Source organism: Triticum dicoccoides, chromosome 3A, assembly GCF_002162155.2.
Source record: "Triticum dicoccoides isolate Atlit2015 ecotype Zavitan chromosome 3A, WEW_v2.0, whole genome shotgun sequence".
Classification (NCBI taxonomy): domain Eukaryota; kingdom Viridiplantae; phylum Streptophyta; class Magnoliopsida; order Poales; family Poaceae; genus Triticum; species Triticum dicoccoides.
Genome location: NC_041384.1, coordinates 43,230,894 through 43,252,319, shown reverse-complemented (window position 1 = coordinate 43,252,319; position 21,426 = coordinate 43,230,894).

Here is a 21,426-nt window from a genome sequence, read left to right as displayed (position 1 = left end):
GGAAAGGCTGTTCAAGCCATCCGTAGTATGGGAAGGGGAACCTGGTAATATTAGCCCGGACCCAACCGCACTGTCCGACGCCGAACAATCTGACATAATCGGAGGCTCTGCCAATGAAATTACAACTTCAGCCCACGTAATAATGGTCGTCATCGCCCCATGGACAGAACCATTCCTAGCCTACCTTACTAGGCAGGAACTACCAGAGGACCAAAACGAGGCACGCTGCATAGTGCGGCGATCTAAAGCCTATAAAGTACATGAGGGAGAACTTTATAAGAAAAGCACTACCGGAGTACTTCAAAGGTGCATCTCCGAAGAGGAAGGGCAAAACTTGCTGGCTGAAATTCATGCCGGACTCGGTGGCCATCATGCTGCAGCTCGGTCCCTTGTAAGCAAGGCTTTCCGTACAGGCTTTTATTGGCCGACGGCCCGGGCAGACGCTCAGGACTTGGTCCAACGATGCGTCGGTTGCCAGCTTTTTGCAAACCAAAGCCATATGCCACCCACCGCCCTCCAAACTATCCCCATCACCTGGCCCTTTGCGGTCTGGGGGCTTGACATGGTTGGACCCCTTAAAGGCGGAACCCACAAGAAAAAATACTTACTGGTCATGGTGGACAAGTTCACCAAATGGATAGAGGCCAAGCCTGTTAAAACGGCCAAATCCGAACCGGTGATAGACTTTATATCCGGGGTCGTACGCCGTTATGGCGTCCCCCACAGCATCATCACTGATAACGGCACGAACTTTACAGCCGATGAGGTAAAACTCTGGTGCAAAAACATGGGCATCAAGCTCGACTATGCTTCCGTCTATCACCCACAAACTAACGGTCAGGTCGAACGTGCAAATGGTCTTATCATGAGCGCCATCAAACCCAGATTAGTGCGGTCCCTTAAGGAATCTAACACGCACTGGGTAGAGGAGCTAGACTCCATACTCTAGGGGCTGCGGACCACACCGAATCGCACCACCGGATACACACCATTTTTATGGTGTACGGCGCAGAGGCAGTCTTGCCTTGCGACATAATTCATGACTCACCTCGAGTGCGCATGTACGAAGAAAGAGAAGCCGAGCTCGATCGGCAGGACAGTCTGGACGCCTTGGAGGAGGAGCGTGACGTGGCAAAAGCCCGTTCCGCATTCTATCAACAGCAGGCTCGAAGATATCAAAGCAGAGAAGTGCGGGCTAAAAATTACAATGTTGGCGAATTAGTTCTACGCCTGCCGGACAAGAAAAAGGACAAACTCAAGCCCAAGTGGGAAGGTCCCTTCATAATTGACCAAGTCCTGACTGGTGGAGCATACCGCCTGCGAGATGCCTCGGATAACCGACTCAAGCCAAACCCATGGAACGCAGCCCGTCTCCGAAGATTCTACGCCTAGTGTCGGACTCTGTGTTCGTCTCCTTCCTCTGTCCATTTTTTACATTTTCTGTCTTACATTTCTCTCCTTCCCCCCTTTTTCTCTCTTATAGCCCTTAAAGGCTCAACAAGTGACGTGCTACTCGCGCTCACTACACCTGGGGGCTTATTTAAACAGAAGCTTATTTATACGAGCTTCATGCCCAACACATGTGTCAGACTTCCGCATGTACCTTTTATTCACCATTATATGCATCGATATGACTTAAGTTTTGGCCAAGCTGGGTTGCCTGGCTCCTGTGCTTACCCCTACGTTCCCGATTGTTCGGCTAGGTGGTAAAGGGAGCACCTCTGCGATTGTTACTGTCGGGTCAGCCGGATGTGTACCTCAGACTGGGTGAAGCCGAAAGCTAGCGTTCTTAAGGGAATATTCGGTCGGTGAACTAAAGATGACCTTTTTACTTATTTATTTATGTGCCCCCAGATGCTTTTTCTGCATTCGCAGTCCGGACATGCACTTTAGGGCATGCCTCCCAGGGAAAGGAACCCCTAACTGAACTATTCTCCCTGGAAGATGTTTCTTACTAACCATGTAATATAACATAACTAGTTGGGCACTTGTCTAATAAAGCACGAATGACCCCTACACCTGGTCTCCATGCATACCCCGGTTCTTATATAACCGCAAGGGTATTCGGACACACTCCGGACCGTGAGGTCCCGAGGTCGAAGCAAAAAGGTCGGCAACGACAAACGATCTACAATCCGGCTAGAAGGCATTACACATGTAAATTAAAATTACATAGTCATTATAACTGATTGTATTCCTCTTCAATACCATCCAACAAGCTGTCTAACTTACAGTCCTGCTGGGAATACTTTGCGGCCAATTCTACTTGGCCGTACACTAAGCTTACAGGGATCTCCTTCCCATCGGGCCCCACAGGTCCGACCTCGGCCATGTGGTTTGGGTTAGCCCTTGTGTACCGCGTCTTCACCATGGCCCAGGCCTCCCTTGCGCCTTGACGGCAGGCCGATATCTTCCACAATCAGAAGCGCCGCCGCGCTCCCTTCAGCTTCTCTGCAAGCTCTCCAAGGCCCTCGGGCATGGAGAGGGACGGCCATAAGGCTTGGGCAACGCCTTGCATCGCCTGCCGCACTCGCTCGTGCAGTTGCGAGAGCTCGGGAAGAAGATCACCCGTAGAACCGGGCATCTCCTCTGTGGGACGACCTGTTAGCATACCTACAGACATTGCTCTGTTATTTGACTTCCTTGCCGAACTCTTTTTTCTGAAGGTTCGTTCAAGCAGTTACTAAATATGCTGCATCGAAGCCGCTGATTCTCCTTAACGGAGTCCGACAGCTGGGCACGAACATCTTTTAGTTCGACGTCCAGCTTGGTATTGGCATCTTGAAGATCATTCTTCTCCCGCCTCACCTTTGTTAGCACACTCTCACCAGCCTTTAGCCGGCGCAGGAGTTGTTGCCTTTCCGGATCTAGTCCGGCACCATCTGCAATTTTATTTGTTAGATTCGCACACGCGCCGCATAATACTTATCCTTTTGAAGCATATATTACCAGAGGGGGTCTCTTCGGGCTCCCCTGTCGCGGCTAGTGCGGCCTCAAGTTGGGCTTTGCACTCTTTTAGCTTCTGGGACAGTTGGGTATTCTTCTCTGAAAGAACCTGCATATGATCCTTAAATCAGTTATTCTAACTGTTTCAAGTCTCGGGGGCTACTGATATATATAACCATTAAATTCTTACCCGTATGTCTTTTACATATTGCTCCGTGGCTCTGGCTAGACCATTTTGAGCGGCACGGAGATACGCATCTCCCGAATTGAAGGCATCTAACGCCTCTTGGGAGAAACAAGCGTCGCGGAGAACTGTCCGGCGGCGCCGGTGATTCATGGCACTCTCCACCTCGGAACGGGTGGTAGACAGCCTGCCCGCATCCTTTGTCGGAGGAGCGTCCAGTGCACGCCTCGTGTTCGCCTCTGCCTCCGGGCCGGGCTGTGGAGCCTGGCTGGTGGAGGCGCAATTGGCAGCCTCTCCGGATATAGTCCGGTGAGGCCTCTTTGTCCTGAACAAAGCATGAGTGTTAATATGCCTTGAAGGAATAACACCTGGAATAAAAGGGCGTGCTATACCTTTGCGTCGGCGCCTCGGTCTGGACTACATTTCTTTTTACCCCACGGGGCCCTGCAGCCCCTCGTTGGCTAGCCGCCGCAGGATCAGCCTCCCGCCTCAGGAACCTCCCCTGCAAAACACGGTTGTTGTCAGGAAACTGAAAACACGTGAGAATGGACCCCTTTCCAAGGTGCTGGGACTCCGGTCTCAGTTACCTGGGAGGCCGGGATTAACCCGGGGTAATCGGCCGTAATGGCCACCAAGGTATCGTCCTTGCTCAGCTGATGAAACACCCCGTCAATCAGCTCCGCAGATATGTCCGGATCCTCTTCGGAGGCCGGATCAAGGGACCGTTCTGGATCCTCGGGCTGTGGAGGACGGCTATTTATATCCTTTACTTCCTGAGGCAGTTCCTGCGTTGAAGTCGTTAGACTATATATCTAATCACGGGAATATGAAACGGATGGGAAAGCAAAATTGTCCGCTTACCCAACTCGGAGGGTTGTACATAGTAAATCCACCCTGGGGGTTGACGTGGAGGAATTCCTCCTCTTCTCCCTTGTACAAAGAGGACAAGATCTTTATCAAAGCGGCAGCCGAGTTCGGCCCCTTACGACCGTAACGGGTGGCGTCATCTTCCCCGTTAAAATCCCACATGGGGTGGCCTCTATATTAAAGTGGCTGCACCCCCCGCATGTTGCATACGGCCATGACTCCAATCATGGTTAGTCCGGAATGAGCCAATAGCCTTATCCGGCCCATCAGGTATAGGACGTCCCTGTCACTTTCTCTCTGAGAGCTCCGTGGATGCCAGCTTAAGCGTTTCTTCAGGGGAGCACTGTTGAATTCGGGGAGGACGATCCGAACAGGATCCGACAGTGGGACATCCTCCATATAAAACCATTCTGAAGGCCAGTCCTCGGATGCCTTCTTTGGGGTTCCGGATAAATATCCGGTCCCGGCGATGTGCCACACTTCGGCTCCGCCCACTTGATATATTGACCCCTCCTGAGAACGGGGCACCAGGCAGAATAGCCTCTTCCACAGTGCGAAATGAGCCTCAACGCCCAAGAACAGCTCGCAAAGGGCAACGAAGCCCGCGATATGCAATATGGAGGCAGGCGTGAGGTTGTGTAGTTGGAGTCCATAGAACTCCGGAAGCCCCCGGAGAAACGGATGAATTGGAAATCCAAGTCCTCTTATTAGATAAGGGACGAGGCATACCCTCTCTCCTTTGGAGGGATTGGGGGTGCTCTCCGCTTGCTCTCCACCATTATAGGTGGCAAGTCCGGCTCGAACCGGGACCATATAGGCCGGGGGGAGAAATCCCTTGGTCTGGAGCGACACTAGCTCGCTATGCGGGATGGGGCATCTCTCCCAATCTCCAGGCTTGGGACTGGAAGGGCGAGAGGAGGAGTTGCGATGGCTGGCCATGGTAGAATGGACCTTTGTCGGATGCGCTCTGATGAACACTCGCGGAGGGGAGAAGGTGTGGTTTGGATCTAAATCCCCATCTCTTTAAATAGGCAGCTCATTTACGTGGCTAGGGGTGTGAATGTAAAAAACACGACTTTTCGTATTCGTTTGACACGTGGAAGAGGGCCATTATTGGGCGTAGAAGCCAAGGAGCGCTACATTACAAAAACTGGACATTATTCAACAGGTACACGGAATTTGGAGGAGGAACCCGCCTTGCAATGCCGAAGACAATCTACGCGCCGGAATCGTCCTCATTGAAGCCTGGTTCGGGGGCTACTGAGGGAGTCCTGGATTAGGGGGTGTCCGGATAGCCGGACTATACCTTCAGCCGGACTCTTGGACTATGAAGATACAAGATTGAAGACTTCGTCCCGTGTCCAGATGGGACTTTCCTTGGCGTGGAAGGCAAGCTTGGCGATGCGGATATTCAGATCTCCTACCATTGTAACCGACTTTGTGTAACCCTAACCCTCTCCGGTGTCAATATAAACCAGAGGGTTTTAGTCCGTAGGAGGAATCTCAACATACAACAATCATACCATAGGCTAGCTTCTAGGGTTTAGCTTCCTTGATCTCATGATAGATCTACTCTTGTACTACCCATATTATCAATATTAATCAAGCAGGACGTAGGGTTTTACCTCCATCAAGAGGGCCCGAACCTGGGTAAAACATTGTGTCCCTCGTCTCCTGTTACCATCCGCCTAGACGCACAGTTCGGGACCCCCTACCCGAGATCCGCCGGTTTTGACACCGACACTTGTCCATTGATGTCTATGTGATGCTTGTTATCAGCTAATCTCAAACTGTTTCCCTATATCCTATTCTGTTGAATAACTTGGAGTCCTTTTATTTGTATCCAGAATGAGTTTGATTTCACAAGTTCTATAAAGTAAGCAATGCAACTTGTTACTGTGTATCTGATGTTGGTAAGGGAACTATTAAAAAAGTTATTTGGCTATGTGAATTGTCTGTTTTCCACCCGATAATCCATAATTATTAGTTTGCCTAGCAATTATTCATGCATTTTTCTTGAATGTTCTCAAATTTTATAATCTTATTTACTTGTTAATTATTCAGAGTTGGCATATGCCGAAAGAAACACTTTGAGAAGAACTCAAATTTACACTTCGTGAAGTAACTGTCACTAAATCTATGGTCTAATGCATGTTTGTGACTTCTGTTATTTTATACAGGTGGCCCAACAACCTGCTAGGCATCAGTTGCACTTGGAGCTGGTGTGGTGATAGGGGCTGCGTTCACTGAATGCTCATACATATTCAATGGTTCTCCTCCAAACTGGTCGGCCCCTGAATGCTCATACATATTCAATGGTTCTCCTCCAAAGTGGGGAAAGGTAGGCATTTCTCTTCTCCCCCTTACCCTCTGTTCGTCTCCTTCCTCCGATTGCTTGCTGCACCACAACAAGTAATTATTTTTTCAGAGAGGAGAAGAGGAGAGGTCTTGCAATCCAACTTACCTGTATTCTTGAACAAATGAAGCACAATACTTTGCAACACCTCAAGTTTCAAACTGAATAAATTATGTTGGCCACCTGTATTTACAAAATTTACCTTGTATATGCATTGTGCTTGTCTTTCGTTAGTTAGCAACTCAACTCGACTCATGCTGGTGGCAAGATTTGAAATCACTCTAGTGCAGTTTGCATCTTTGTAACTGAACATGTTATAACATCAATATTAACAGTAAAAAATGGACTTTGTATGTGTAGTATAAGCAAGTTCAAGTGATTTTGCAAATCTGCTTTCCTTTGGTTATGCCTAAGATTTCACAATCATTTTGTATTTAGTTTAGAAACTGAAAAATGAAGAGAGTTGCCTTTCCTTTTGTTATACATGCAGCCATGTGCTTGACGCCACCTGATGCGTGCGTTTTGTGCTCCTATCTGCTTGTCAAGTAGAAATCTGCTGCTGTGATAGGAGGACGACGAGGCGAGTGGCTGCTCCGACCCTGCTACTGCCCACACGATAGAAGGTCCTCTCTCTCTCTCTCCCTCTCTCTCTCTCTCTCGTTTTTTATTCCTCTCTCCGATGAGAGTTTGGTGCAACCTACCTCATAGTTGTACCCTTGGTAGAGTGATTTGTTTGACATGTTGTTGATCTGAAGTAAAACCACTTAATCATCCTCTTCCTTTTTTTTAAAACAAACCAGTCTTGTCATTGTTTCCCCGTGTATGGTAATTTGAAGAAAGAACAATGCTATTCCTGTCTGGGATTGTGGTCTGTTGGGGACTTGAACACTGCTCTATTCTTCAAAATTACAGTGTGTTTGCTCCTAGTGCTCAATCATATTCTGTCCTAGATCGTTGTCCACCTAGGCCGTTGATCTGCATAATGCACACTTTCATTGTAATATGTAAGATGTGTATGATATGTTTCGAATATGATCGATGGTAAACTTACTGACTTACTGATTCCTGAGTTCTATCTTGATGCTTTTTGTTCCAAGTGTTAAGCAGGAATTGATAGGGCTGTCATATGATTTTGTTTAATCTTTGCTAATGTGAATTGTGAAATGTTGGTTAAACTTAATATGATCATCACCAAACTCTCTACCTCAGTTCTATTTTAGTAGTGACGCAAACTGCTTACAGCATATAGGCTGCAGTATGTGGAGTCCTAAGTCCAAAAAAGAGGTCTGGACACGTTTATTATTATAGTTATTACTTGGTAAATTTAGTAAGAACAAGTAAGAACTAGTAAGAACTAGTAAGAGTTAAATCAACTGTGTGGGCAGCATTAACATAGGTGCTCCTGTGTCGTGCTGCTACGTACTTGGTAGTTCGACCTTCTCCACCGATTAGTGAGCTCCGCCACCGAACATAGCTCTTGTGCTGTGTTGCTATTCTAGCCAAAGGTTTTCTCTCAATTTATGCACTTTTCCATTGAGTGCCTTTGTTTTAAACTATGAGATATGCCTATGTTTAATTCTGAAATCTCAATGCAATTTTATGTTGTTGCAAAAGGTAATTTTGGGCAAATTTCCATTGCTGCAGGATAATGAGATATTGAAGCGGCAGATGGAATCCATGACACTGAAGTGCAATTGCGGCAGATTATCTCTATTTTTCCTTTTCATTTTTCTTATTATTGGAGTGAGAACAGGTAGAATGAGGAACTGTGTGATAGTAGATACAAAGAAACTTATGTTTCCAATTGTAAATGACATACATACTTGCATGTTCTTCGAAGTGGTCAATCGTGAGTACCAATGCATAATGATGGGGTTTTGGCTCATTTATTGGCTTCAGTGTCCATTTAACCATGAAATAGGAGCCCATGTCAATTATGTATGCTCTTACTAGATGTGTTCTAATGCTGGTGTAATAATGTGTACTGGTTTATTTTTTTTAATTTCTAATAAGTTAGTAGTGGCGTGAGGAGGAAACTGAGCGCTACTAGTATAAATGATACTAGTAGCGTTGGTTGTTAACCCACGCTACTGCTATTTCATTAGTAGTAGCGCGTGTACGTAATAGCAGTAGCGTGGGTGGCACACGCTACTACTAACAAAGTTAGTAGTAGCGCGGGTTTAACCCATGCTACTACTAACTATTAGCTGTAGCGCCTTATTGGTAGCGCGGGTGTCCGCGCTGCTGATAGGCCTAAAACCCGCGCTGCTGCTAGGCTTTTCCCTAGTAGTGGTTATTCAATCTGATATGTCGCAAGAAATTGATGATGCTACTTCTGATATGAATGAAACTATTGATGATAAAACCATTGTAAGATGGGGGAGTGAAGAAAGCACAATGTTTGTATCGAGTGTCGGAGGAATTCCAAACTCTAGAGAAGCCAGTCTATCAACATAGCCAGCGAACTTCACTATGTGCTCAATCATTGAGGAACCCTCTGCCATCTTGCATTCAATAAAGGCCTTATATCTCAAAACTTTTGGTCCTTGCTTGCTTCTTGTACAGAACTTTCAGAGACCCAATTATGAATTGAGTAGTAGAATGTTCAAAACATTTCTGTAGTTCAGGATCCATGCAAGTCAACATGAGGCACTTGACTGACTCATAGTCATCACTACGAGGTGTGAAAGCATCCACAAATTTTTCTGGTGCATCCTTTGCAGGAGGATCACCTAGGGGATGATAGAGCATATACTCCTTCTTTGCACTTCTGAGAACAAATCTCAGGTTCCGGATCCAATCTGCATAGTTTCCACCATTAGAAACCATTTTTTCTTTGTCTAACATAGGGGCTAAGTTGAACATATTGCGAGCCATTTGATCTACAACGACAAACACAAATATATTTTAGACACAATTTCATAATTAATGTTTGCACTAGTTTAAAACAAATTTTAATTTAAAATGCACTCTCACTCAAATCAATATATCTCATAATTGATAGTATGTGACTGAAGATCATAATCTTATTCTCAGCCACTGATGTGGACATCACTAATGATGAGAATTTTGACCGGTAGGCAAACTTTTGTCAATCATGTCTCCATATGACTCTTGTTCATCTTTCAACGCTTCGTGCTCCATGCTCAGGATGATTCTGCCAGAACCTTAATACAACCGAGTGTTATCTGCTCACATGGTCTGACCATTTATCCATCCTACACTTCACAACCCATTTGTACTCATGTGGACATGACACACTTCAGAATGTTACGTGTTATAGATGGTAGCAACATTGGGAAGATCACCTTTTAACTTGATATTTATTGTGAGAGATCACCCTAATAATTGACTACTGCGCAATCAAGGGGTGCAAACAATAAAAGAAATAAACATCTTAGGCAATTCATAATAACATGATATGGTATAGCCCTGGGCACCGGGAATGTCTCCATGCATGGTCCTTCGTGGTCTTCATGAAGTTTTCTTCGGAATTGTTACCGTGGCAACAATTCTGAAAGCTATCGCCGTGGCACCAATTTTGTTCTCCCACGCCTGATGAAGCTCCGGGTACTCCGTGTAACTTGTAGGCTATGACTACATCTATTACATTAAGGTGGCAATCCCGTGGCTCCAGCCATCATGTCGTGATGCGCAGGCCACTTAACATTACAACATATAACCGTCTCATACATAAGCTCATTATCATGACGAATGCTATACCATATCATATGCAACCCTGTAAAACCAAGTTAGACGTCCTCTAATCGGATTGAATTTTTTTAATTATGTGGCTTCAAGGGTTACCAGATAACACTAGCTACCTACGTGCACACTATCAATGTGATAATTCTTTTAACTTTTGGGGTGTGTGAAAGAAGAGACTTAATTAAAATCTTGTCCCCCACACTAAACTTCGTCCAATACGCGTCACCCCCTAGAATATCGTTCATCTTAATCGCCCTCTCGCGTACGCGACGGTTCCCTATTCTTGACTATCATGAAGCCCAAGGACCTGTTAGCAGATCGTTGACAGCCAGAGTCAATCGCTTGTCAGAACCTTACGAAAAGAGACAGCATGCCGTCAATGAACTGAACCGAAGCAACACTCGAGGGAAGCATAGCAAGAACATCAACCCTTACATCGACATGTGATCTAGATTGAAACTTGCATCTACGGGGTTTGGATCAACGATCGTTACCGACTCCAGAGTTGAACATAAGTAGATGAGTCGGTGTAGATCGTACTTGGAGTCCCTTGAATCGTTGATGACGATACCGCGAACCGTCCTCGAACGACCCCTCAAATGGAAGACCGAAAGCATGACCTCTCTACTTGGTTGCAAGCTTACGGTCTTCATGACCCGGCAACGCTTCACCGTCCAGAGGTAATCGTAGGCGGAGAATTAGAGGAAGGAGATTAGAATTACAATGGGCTTCTGATTATGAGGATTAGAGGATCTAGGTCAAGCTATAATTGATCAACTAGGATCAACTAGATCTAGAACTAGAGGAACTAGAGGAGGCTCCAAAACTTGTATGTCCCAAAAGGAAAAATCCTCCACTATATATAGGTTAGAGGGGGAGTGGGAGGAAACCACCCAGGAGGGAAAGGCCCTCAGGGCGCCGGCCAAGGGAGGAGTAGTTGGACTCCTCCCCCTCTCCAATTCCCCCCCCCCCCACCCCACAAGGAGAAGGGAGGAGGCGCCACTTCCTTTGGGCCAAGGTGGCCCAATATTCCTTCCACCATTAAATATAAAATCCCTCTAAAAATTACTAGAGCATATTATATATAATTTAACACCTCCAGGAGCATTTAAAAAACACCCGTTATTTCCTGATAAACTACCCTTCCAGTGTCCCTGAAACGCTTCCGGTTTCTCTCGAAACTATTATGAATATTAATGAAAAAATCCACAAATAAATCCTCGATACTCTTGTCCTACTACCACTCAGCAGATCATGATTACCTTAAGCTTGTGACCCCATAGGTTCTGTAAAACATAGACCTGAATGAAACTCCTTCGTTCAATGACCGATAGCGGAACCGTGGACGTCCATATTGATACGTCTCCAACGTATCTACTTTTCCAAACACTTTTGCCCTTGTTTTGGCCCCTGATTTGCATGATTTGAATGGAACTAACCTGGACTAACACTGTTTTCAGCAGAATTGCAATGGAGTTTTTTTTGTGCAGAAACAAAAAAGTTCTCAGAATTGGACGAAACTTTATGCGAATTTTTTATATGATATATAAAAATTAATAAATTATTGGAGCGAAGAACCACCGGAGGGGGCCACCCTGGGTCCACATGACACCAGGGCGCGCCCCAGACCCCAGGCGTGCCCTGGTGGCATGTGGGGCCCTCGTTGCTCCGCCGACCCTAATTCTTGGACTACAAATTCAGATTTCCGGAGAGAAAAAATAAGAAGAAAGTTTCATCGCGTTTCACGAGACGGAGCCGCCGCCACCTCCTATTCTTCATAAGGAGGTTTGATCTGGAGTCCGTTCGGGGCTCTAGAGAGGGGGATTCGTCGCCATCATCATCATCATCACCCTTCTTCATCGCCAATCTCATGATGCTCACCACCGGGCGTGAGTAATTCCTTCGTAGGCTTGTTGGACAGTGATGGGTTGGATGATATTTATCATGTAATCGAGTTAGTTTTGTTAGGGCTTGATCCCTAGTATCCACTATGTTCGGAGATTGATATTGCTATGACTTTGCTATGCTTAATGCTTGTCACTAGGGCCCGAGTGCCATGATTTCAGATATGAACCTATTATGTTTTCATGATTATTTTGATCCGATCTTGCAAGTTATAGTCACCTACTACGTGTTATGATCCACATACCCTGAAGTGACAATAATGGGGATTCTTTCCGGTGATTACCGTAGTTTGAGGAGTTCATGTATTCACTATGTGTTAATGCTTTATTCCGGTTCTCTATTAAAAGGAGGCCTTAATATCCCTTAGTTTCCATATGGACCCCGCTGCCATGAGGGGGTAGGACAAAAGATGTCATGCAAGTTATTACCGCAAGCACGTATGACTATATATGGATACATGCCTACATTACATTGATGAATTGGTGCTAGTTCTGTGTCGCCCTAGGTTATAACTGTTACATGATAAATGTCATCCACCATATGTCACCGATCCAATGCCTATGAGTTTTTCCTATATTGATCTCTGCTAAGTTACTACTGTTGCTGCTACCGTTACAACTGCTACAAAATCACTGTTGTCACTGTTACTACTGATGCTACTGTTTGCTACTGCTATCAAACCATCATATTACTGTGCCACTGATCACTCTGCTACAGATATTAAGTTTCCAGGTGTGGTTGAATTGACAACTCAACTGCTAATACTTGCAAATATTCTTTGGATCCCCTGTGTCGAATCAATAAATTAGGGTTGAATACTCTACCCTCAAAAACTGTTGTGATCCCCTATACTTGTGGGTTATCAAGACCTTTTTCTGGCGCCATTGCCGGGGAGCATAGCTTTATTTGCTAAGTCACTTGGGATTTATATCTGCTGATCACTATGAAAAATCTGAAAGACAAAAAGACTGAAATCTTTCCCTCTAAAATGAGGGGAGGTAAGGAAATGCCATTTAGCTCTGCACTTGATTCACCTTCTGTTATGAGTAAATTTGCAACACCACCATCTGCTATTAATTCTGAGATATCGCAAGTTATTGATGATGCTACTTCTGCTATGCATGATACTCATGATGATGCTAGTACTTTGCCTGATATGCCACTTGGTGAATTTCTTACTTAACAAGTTGATAGAGTCAATGAAATTGAACATGCTGAAACTACTGAAAATTGTGATTCACCTGATATGCCTATCCCTCCTACTAGAGTTGGAAAACCTAACTAGCAAATATGCCTGTGCGTTGCAACGAGAGAACAAAAACTATACGCCTCTAGCCTAATAAGCATTTCTCAGGCCCCCTCTCCGGTCCATCTTCTCAATCTTAAGATGACACATCATTTAGAAATTGTAGCTAGTTTACAGTTATTCCATTAGATAACAACTGAGTTCTGGTTCTAAGAATAAATTGACAGGTTAATTCTTTGTCCCTTTGAACTTCTACGGAGTCCTACTAACCAATGGTGAGCTCGAATATTTAGAAAACATACTACAATTTCAAATTGGAAACAATTTAAGATTTTTTGAATTTTTAAAAAATATATAAATTGCTGAATATTCGTGGAAACATGAATAATTTTGGAAATCCTGATTTTTTTTGCAATTATGTACATTTTGGAAATACACAACAAAATTTGAAACATTTAAAATTCACAGTTTTATTTGAAAACATGAACCTCTATAAAAACATGATTTTTTTTAAAATTTGCAAACAATTTTTGAAAATGGAATAATGTTTTGAATATTCAGAACAATTATAGAAAATATGTCACTTTAACTCGGAAATTATGTTGAATTCGCGAACATTACACTAAAATAAGAACATTTTTCGTACTTTGAACATTTTTTAAACATATTTTTTTTTGAAAAATCTCAAACAACTTTGAAAAAATAAAGAAAATGGAATTTTTTTAAGAAATTAGACCAATTTTGGAACAAAAACAAAGATTTAAAGTTTGAATATTTTGGGAAATGGGATTTTTTTGGAATTATGTACTTTTTCAATTATTTGATATTTTTGAATTATGAACGTTTTTTTAACATTTTTAATTTACGCAAAAAGAGGAAAATAAAAAAACTTGAAAGGAAAAAAGAAACCGGAAAAAAGAGAAATAAATAGAAAAAGAAAAATAGAAACACAACACAGAAAAAACCCAGCAAATTTGCAACTAATTTTCGCCCGATGTGACAAATAGGTCTTTTCTCCAGCAGCGTGGGCAGGAAAAGAAATGGGCTGGCTTTGCTGGGCCACAATAAGGGCAGCCCACTTACGAAAAACATGAGTTTTTTTTAAAATTTGTTAACATTTTTTAAAATATAGGAATAATATTTGAACATTCAGAACAATTTTAGAAAATGTGCTTCTTTAAACTCAGACTTTATGTTGAATTTGTGAACATTTCACTGAAATAAGAACGTGTTTCTTACTTGGAACATTTTTAAATGCATATTTTTGGAAAATCTCGAATAGCTTTGGAAAGCACAAAGAAAATGGAACAATTTCTTAAAAGTTGAACTAATTTTGGAATGAAAACAAATATTTAAAGTTTTGCACATTTTTTAAAATGTTTTTTTCAATTCTGTACTTTTTTCAATTATTTGATTTTTTTTGAATTATGATGTTTTTGAACAGTTTCAGTTTACGCAAAAAGGGGGAAAGATAATACACTTGAAAGGGATAAAAGAAAAAAGAAATAGAAAAAAAGAGAAAGGAGCAAAAAAGGAAAATAGAAACACAACACAAAAAAGAAAACAGTGAGCGAATTTCCTACTATTTGCCGCCCAGTGTGGCAAATAGGGTTTTCCCCAGCTGCGTGGGCAGAAAAATAACGGGCTGGCTTTGCTGGGCCACAATGAGGGCGGCTCACCGAACAAATTCCGACGTTTTCTTTTTCTAATAGACGAACGCACAAAATTTTAGTACCACCTCAGATAGAAAAAAATCTTTTCGATGTTGAACAGATGAAAAAATCAGAGAAACGCACATTGCTTTATTAGTAGGTATAGATGAAGAGTGCTTTGATAAAGATACCACTCTAGCTATTCTTTCTTGTAATGATAGACATGAACTTATTGCTATGCTTGCTGAAAGAGACAAATCTACGAGGGAGAGAATGAAATATGATCCTAAGTTTGCTACCTCTCCCATATTTGTTACTGATAAAGATTATGAATTTCTATGATCCTGAGTTAATCATTTTGGTTGAATCTGATCATTTTCACGGTTATGAAACTAAAATCGTTGTGGCACACCTCGCTAAATTAAATGATATAGCCACGCTATTTGCTCATGAGGACAAAATTCGCTATTACTATGTTCTTAAGTTGTTTCCTTTCTCGCTAAAGGGTGATGCTAAAGATTGGTATAATACTCTTGCTCCTGGTTGTGTGAGTAGTCCCCAGGATATGATTTAATTATTCTCTGCAAAATATTTTCCCGCTCATAAGAAACAAGCTGCTTTACATGAAATATTTAACTTTGTGCAAATTAAATAAGAGAGTCTCCCACAAGCTTGGGGGAGGCTTCGCCAATTACTTAATGCTTTGCCTGATCATCCTCTTAAGACAAATGAAATACTTGATATCTTCTATAATGGACTAACCGATGCTTCTAGGGACTACCTAGATAGTTGTGTTGGTTGTGTTTTCAGGGAAATAACTATTAAACAAGCTGTGGACACTTCCCGAACCACCGCCTAAACCCACTCCAAAGAAGTGGGGTATTTTACATCTAAGTCCCGAGGATAGGCAAGAAGCAAAGAAGAGTATGAAGGAAAAAATATTAAAGCTGAAGATGTTAAGAATTTATCACCTATTGAAGAAATACATGGTCTCGATAAACCGACACAGGTAGTAGAGGTAAATTCTTCCTTAAAGTTTGATAAAGGTGATATTCCTTGTAATAAATCTCTTGGACAATGCTTGAATGAATTTGACAACTATATTATCAAGCAAGAAAATTTCAATGTCAATGTTATGAACCAGTTGAAACGAAACTCTATTACGATTGATCGCTTGAGTGGCTTGTTGTTTAGAATTGCTAATGATGTTAAGTGTGTTAGTAAGAATGCTTCTATGGTTCAAACGCAATTAGAACAAGTCACTAAATCTGAAAGTGAATTGCTTGATGAAATGAACAACAATATGCATGATCATGTTGTTAGAGTAATGACTAGAGGAGGTAGAGTGACTCAGGAGCCACTGTTTCCTGAAAGTCACCCAAAAAGAATTGAACAAGACTCTCAAAGAAGTAATGTAGATGCACCTAGCTCTTCTAGAAAGAAAAAGAAAAAGAAAAATGATAGGACTCTGCATACTTCTAGTGAACCTGAAGGCTGAAGTAGAAAAACCTTTGGAAGAGAGTAATGATGTTTCTATCTCTGATGTTGAAACACAATCTGGTAATGAACAACCACTTGATGATGATAATAATGAAGATGTTCATGAGGATACCCAATCAGATAATGATAAAGAAATAGACAATGATGTTGAAATAGAACCAGCTGTTGATCTTGATAACCCACCTTCTAAGAACAAACGCTATGATAAAAGAGATTTTGTTGCTAGAAAACATGGTAAAGAAAGAGAACCATGGGTTCAGAAAACCATGCCCTATCCCCCTAAACCATCCAAGAAAAAGGATAATGAAGATTTTGAACGCTTTGCTGAAATGTTGAGGCCAGTCTTCTTGCGTACTCGCTTGACTGATATGATCAAGATGCCTCCTTATGCTAAATAAATGAAAGAGACATAGTCACAAACAAAAAAAAGATACCTGAAACTGAAATCTCCACCATGCTTGCAAACTATTCTTTCAAGGGTGGAATACCAAAGAAATTGAGAGATCCCGGAATACCAACTATACCTTGTTCCATTAAGAAAAATTATGTTAAAACTGCTTTGTGTGATTTAGGAGCTGATGTTAGTGTTATGCCTTTCTCTTTATATAAAAGACTTGATTTGGACAAACTCACTCCCACTAAAATATCATTGCAAATGGCTGACAAGTCAACAGCCATACCTATCGGTGTTTGTAAGGATGTGCCTGTTGTAGGTGCAAATGTTATTATTCTGACAGACTTTGTTATACTTGATATGCCCGAGGATGACACCATGTCAATTATCCTTGGCAGACCCTTCTTGAATACTACAGGGGCTGTTATTGATTGCAACAAAAACAAGGTCACTTTTCATATCAATGGTACTAAGCATACGGTTCATTTCCCGAAGAAACAATTTCAAGTCAATGGTATCAATATTATTGAAAAATCTCTGACAATTACTTTCGGAAGTTTTCAATTCCCTATTCCCACTATCAATAAGAAATGTGATATTCTCATTGTCGGGGATGTGCATATCCCCGTTGACCCGAAGAAACAATTTCAAGTCAATGGTATCAATATTATTGAAAAATCTCTGACAATTACTTTCGGAAGTTTTCAATTCCCTATTCCCACTGTCAATAAGAAATGTGATATTCTCATTGTCGGGGATGTGCATATCCCCATTGAGGTAACTTAGTGTTTTACGATAGTTCTTTGATTTCATGTTACTCGGAAGAGGTTCGTTAATAAGACTTGATCAACCTTATTGATGGATTCTTTTGATGGGCATGTTGTCGATGAATTTAGTATGCACAACCTTCTGTACCTACTTTTCATTTTCTGTTTTTCTTGGTTAAATAAAATATAATGCCATGATTATCCTGTTTTCTAATTTATCCATGCAACAAAAAGTGCCTAGTAATAAAAGTACTCAAAATGCAACAAAAAATTTACACAAATTTTTGTGGGATATTTAAAAATATTTGGCACTGAAATCACCCGGGGGAGTGCCCCAGATGTCCACATGACACCAGGGCGCGCCTCACACCCCAGGGGCGCCTCACACCCCAGGCGCGCCCTGGTGACATGTGGGCCCCACGGGGCCTCTCTCACTTATCCCTTCACACCCACTTCTTCTTCCTCCTCCAGAAAAAATCTCCAGCAGCTCTCACCCCATGTTCTTGCTCATACACTCGATTTTTTGATCTTTTTGTTCGGAGCTCCGTTTCCGAAACTATTTTGGGAAATTGCTCCTTGGTATGTGACTCCTCCATTCCTCCAATTAGTTTTTGTTCTAATGGTTTATATTTTGCATAATTAGTTGCTCTTGGTGCTACAACAAATGAGCTTGCATATTGAATTCTTTGAGTTTCAAGTAGTCTGAATGCTTGTTATAGCCTCTAGACCTCCGTATGAGTAGTTGCTATCAATCTTGTTAAGTTTTGTTGATGTCATTTGGTGTCCCAAAAATTTCAGAAAATTGTACGCAGACATGAATTTCTTTAGGAGAAGTTCCTCGAGGCAGAGGTCCTCTAAAACCTCCCTGGGTGAAAGCTCAACACGCCAATCATATGAGGAACCAAGGGTAAGTTCAGTGCGATAGGCCGATATGGAATCGTGTCACTGGCCGTGCAATGAGTTCATGACAGAGATAGGCATTTAGGAAGAATTTTACCAATATATTAACAATGTCGGCCTCTCCGGCTTTGTCGCAGATAAGCCACAACAGTTCTACAACCTTACTCGTACATTCACTCAGAATTTTATGTACCACCCGCACACATTTAGAGTTTCATTTCACCTCTATGAGAGCTCCTATACCATGTCTCTAGATGAATTTTGTGATGCATGCAAAATTCCACGTTGGGGCTCGGTAGAGGTACCACAACCAGCTGAGTATGCATTTTTCCTCACTAGTCTTTGCAATGGCGAAGATAGGAGAGTTACGCAAGCTAGGCTTAGTAGTATTCATTTTCCCTCTATCCGGCACTTTGTACTTTTCAATGGGAAATGCGTAGTTGGCAAGCAAGAGTGTAGTGCTCTTTGTGCCCTTGATCTAAGTCTTATTCATACAGCTATAACTGGTGCTCAAAATTATAATCTTGGGGCTATTGTTGCACGTAGGCTTCAGCGTAATGCGAGTGGTGGTGATTTATATGGAGGAATTTATGCCTCATGCTTGGCTGCACGATTCGGGGTAGTGCACAAATTCAACGACCCCCTCATACCTTACAAATATTTGAATGCCGAAGCAATGAAGGAACATAAGTTTTTGACAAGTGCTGAGCCACCTTATGAGTATAAAATAATTTTTAACAAACGGAACCCCTTGTATGTTGTTCTGCCTGCTCCTGTTCTTTTTGATTTTCAGCAGAAAGAAAGATATTTTCCAACAGAGAGCGAGGTGAACGAGTATAATGCAGCTGTCGAGGCCACACGACAGGCCGAGGAGGCGGCTTGGAATGCCTCTACGAGCTATCATTTCGATCATTATCCATCACAACCATGGCCATAGACCAAGCTAGGCGAAAGCCTAAGCTTGGGGGAGTACGTGTTCCTCACCGACATTATATTCATGTTCCCACATTTCATTCCAGTTGTCGGTGTTCACACTTTTTCATTATACCATCCATGCTAGTTTTATTTTTCTCGTTTTCTTCTTCCATGTCTGAAAAACTTTAGAAAACCCAAAAATATCTCGCTTTTTTTGGTTTTTCTTTCTAGCTTAAATTGTCATTCCTTTGTAGTATTTAAAGAAAACCCAAAAAGATTTCTCGTTTCTTCGTTTGCTTGTTGGGAGCTTTCCCGTATAAATAGTTTTCTTGTTTTTTGTTTTTCTTCCTTGTTATTTTTGTTTTCTTCAGAAAAACGAAAAACTCCAAAAATATTTTAGTGTGTTTCTCTGAAATTCTTTTCTTTTGTTGAGTCGTTGCAAGGATAAGATCACGATGAAAATGTTGAGTGGCTCTCATATGAATTATTGTTTATCTAACAAAGAGCCCATTTTGCCTTGTCTTCTCCTTTGAATAAAATGCTTGCATATTCCAGCTTAGTCCATAACACTCTTGCACTATTATTATTTCCATATCATTCGGTTGTGCAAGTGAAATGCAATAATGACGATAATTTGCTGAATTGACTATGGCAACGAAAAGTGGGTAGGAACTCAACTGTTTTTGTCTTTGTAAATATGTTTAACTCAGTATCCATGATTCAACATGTCATGATTAAACATGTTTGTGATGACCCTTAGAGATTATAATTGCTCATGCCATGCTTAAGTAGTTAGGATTGGATAATGATTTATCTTGAGTGTTAACATGCATTAAAACGATTGTGATGTAGTATGATGATATGGTATCCTCCTCTGAATGTTTCAAGTGGCTTGACGTGGCACATGTTCACGCATGTAGTTGATTCAAAATCAACATAGCCTCGATGGTATTTATGTTTGTGGTGTCTATATCGAACTTGTTGGAAATATGCCCTAGAGGCAATAATAAATTAGTTATTATTATATTTCCTTGTTCATGATAATCGTTTATTATCCATGCTAGAATTGTATTGATAGGAAACTCAGATACATGTGTGGATACATAGACAACACCATGTCCCTAGTAAGCCTCTAGTTGACTAGCTCGTTGATCAATAGATGGTTACGGTTTCCTGATCATGGACATTGGATGTCGTTGATAACGGGATCACATCATTAGGAGAATGATGTGATGGACAAGACCCAATCCTAAGCATAGCACAAGATCGTGTAGTTCGTATGCTAAAGCTTTTCTAATGTCAAGTATCATTTCCTTAGACCATGAGATTGTGCAACTCCCGGATATCGTAGGAATGCTTTGGGTGTGCCAAACGTCACAACGTAACTGGGTGGCTATAAAGGTGCACTACGGGTATCTCCGAAAGTGTCTGCTGGGTTGGCACGAATCGAGACTGGGATTTGTCACTTCGTGTGACGGAGAGGTATCTCTAGGCCCACTCGGTAGGACATCATCATAATGTGCACAGTGTGATCAAGGAGTTGATCACGGGATGATGTGTTACGGAACGAGTAAACAGACTTGCCGGTAACGAGATTGAACAAGGTATCGGGATACCGACGATCGAATCTCGGGCAAGTACAATACCGCTGGACAAAGGGAATTAAATACGGGATTGATCGAATCCTCGACATCGTGGTTCATCCGATGCGATCATCGTGGAACATGTGGGAACCAACATGGGTATCCAGATCTCGCTGTTGGTTATTGACCGGAGAACGTCTCGGTCATGTCTGCATGGTTCCCGAACCCGTAGGGTCTACACACTTAAGGTTCGATGACGTTAGGGTTATAAAGGAAGTTTGTATGTGGTTACCGAATGTTGTTCGGAGTCCCGGATGAGATCCCGGACGTCACGAGGAGTTCCGAAATGGTCCGGAGGTAAAGATTTATATATGGGAAGTCCTGTTTTGTTCACCGGAAAAGTTTTGGGTTTTATCGGTAATGTACCGGGACCACCGGGAGGGTACCGGTGGTCCACCAAGTGGGGCCACCAGCCCCAGAGGGCTGCATGGGCCAAGTGTGGG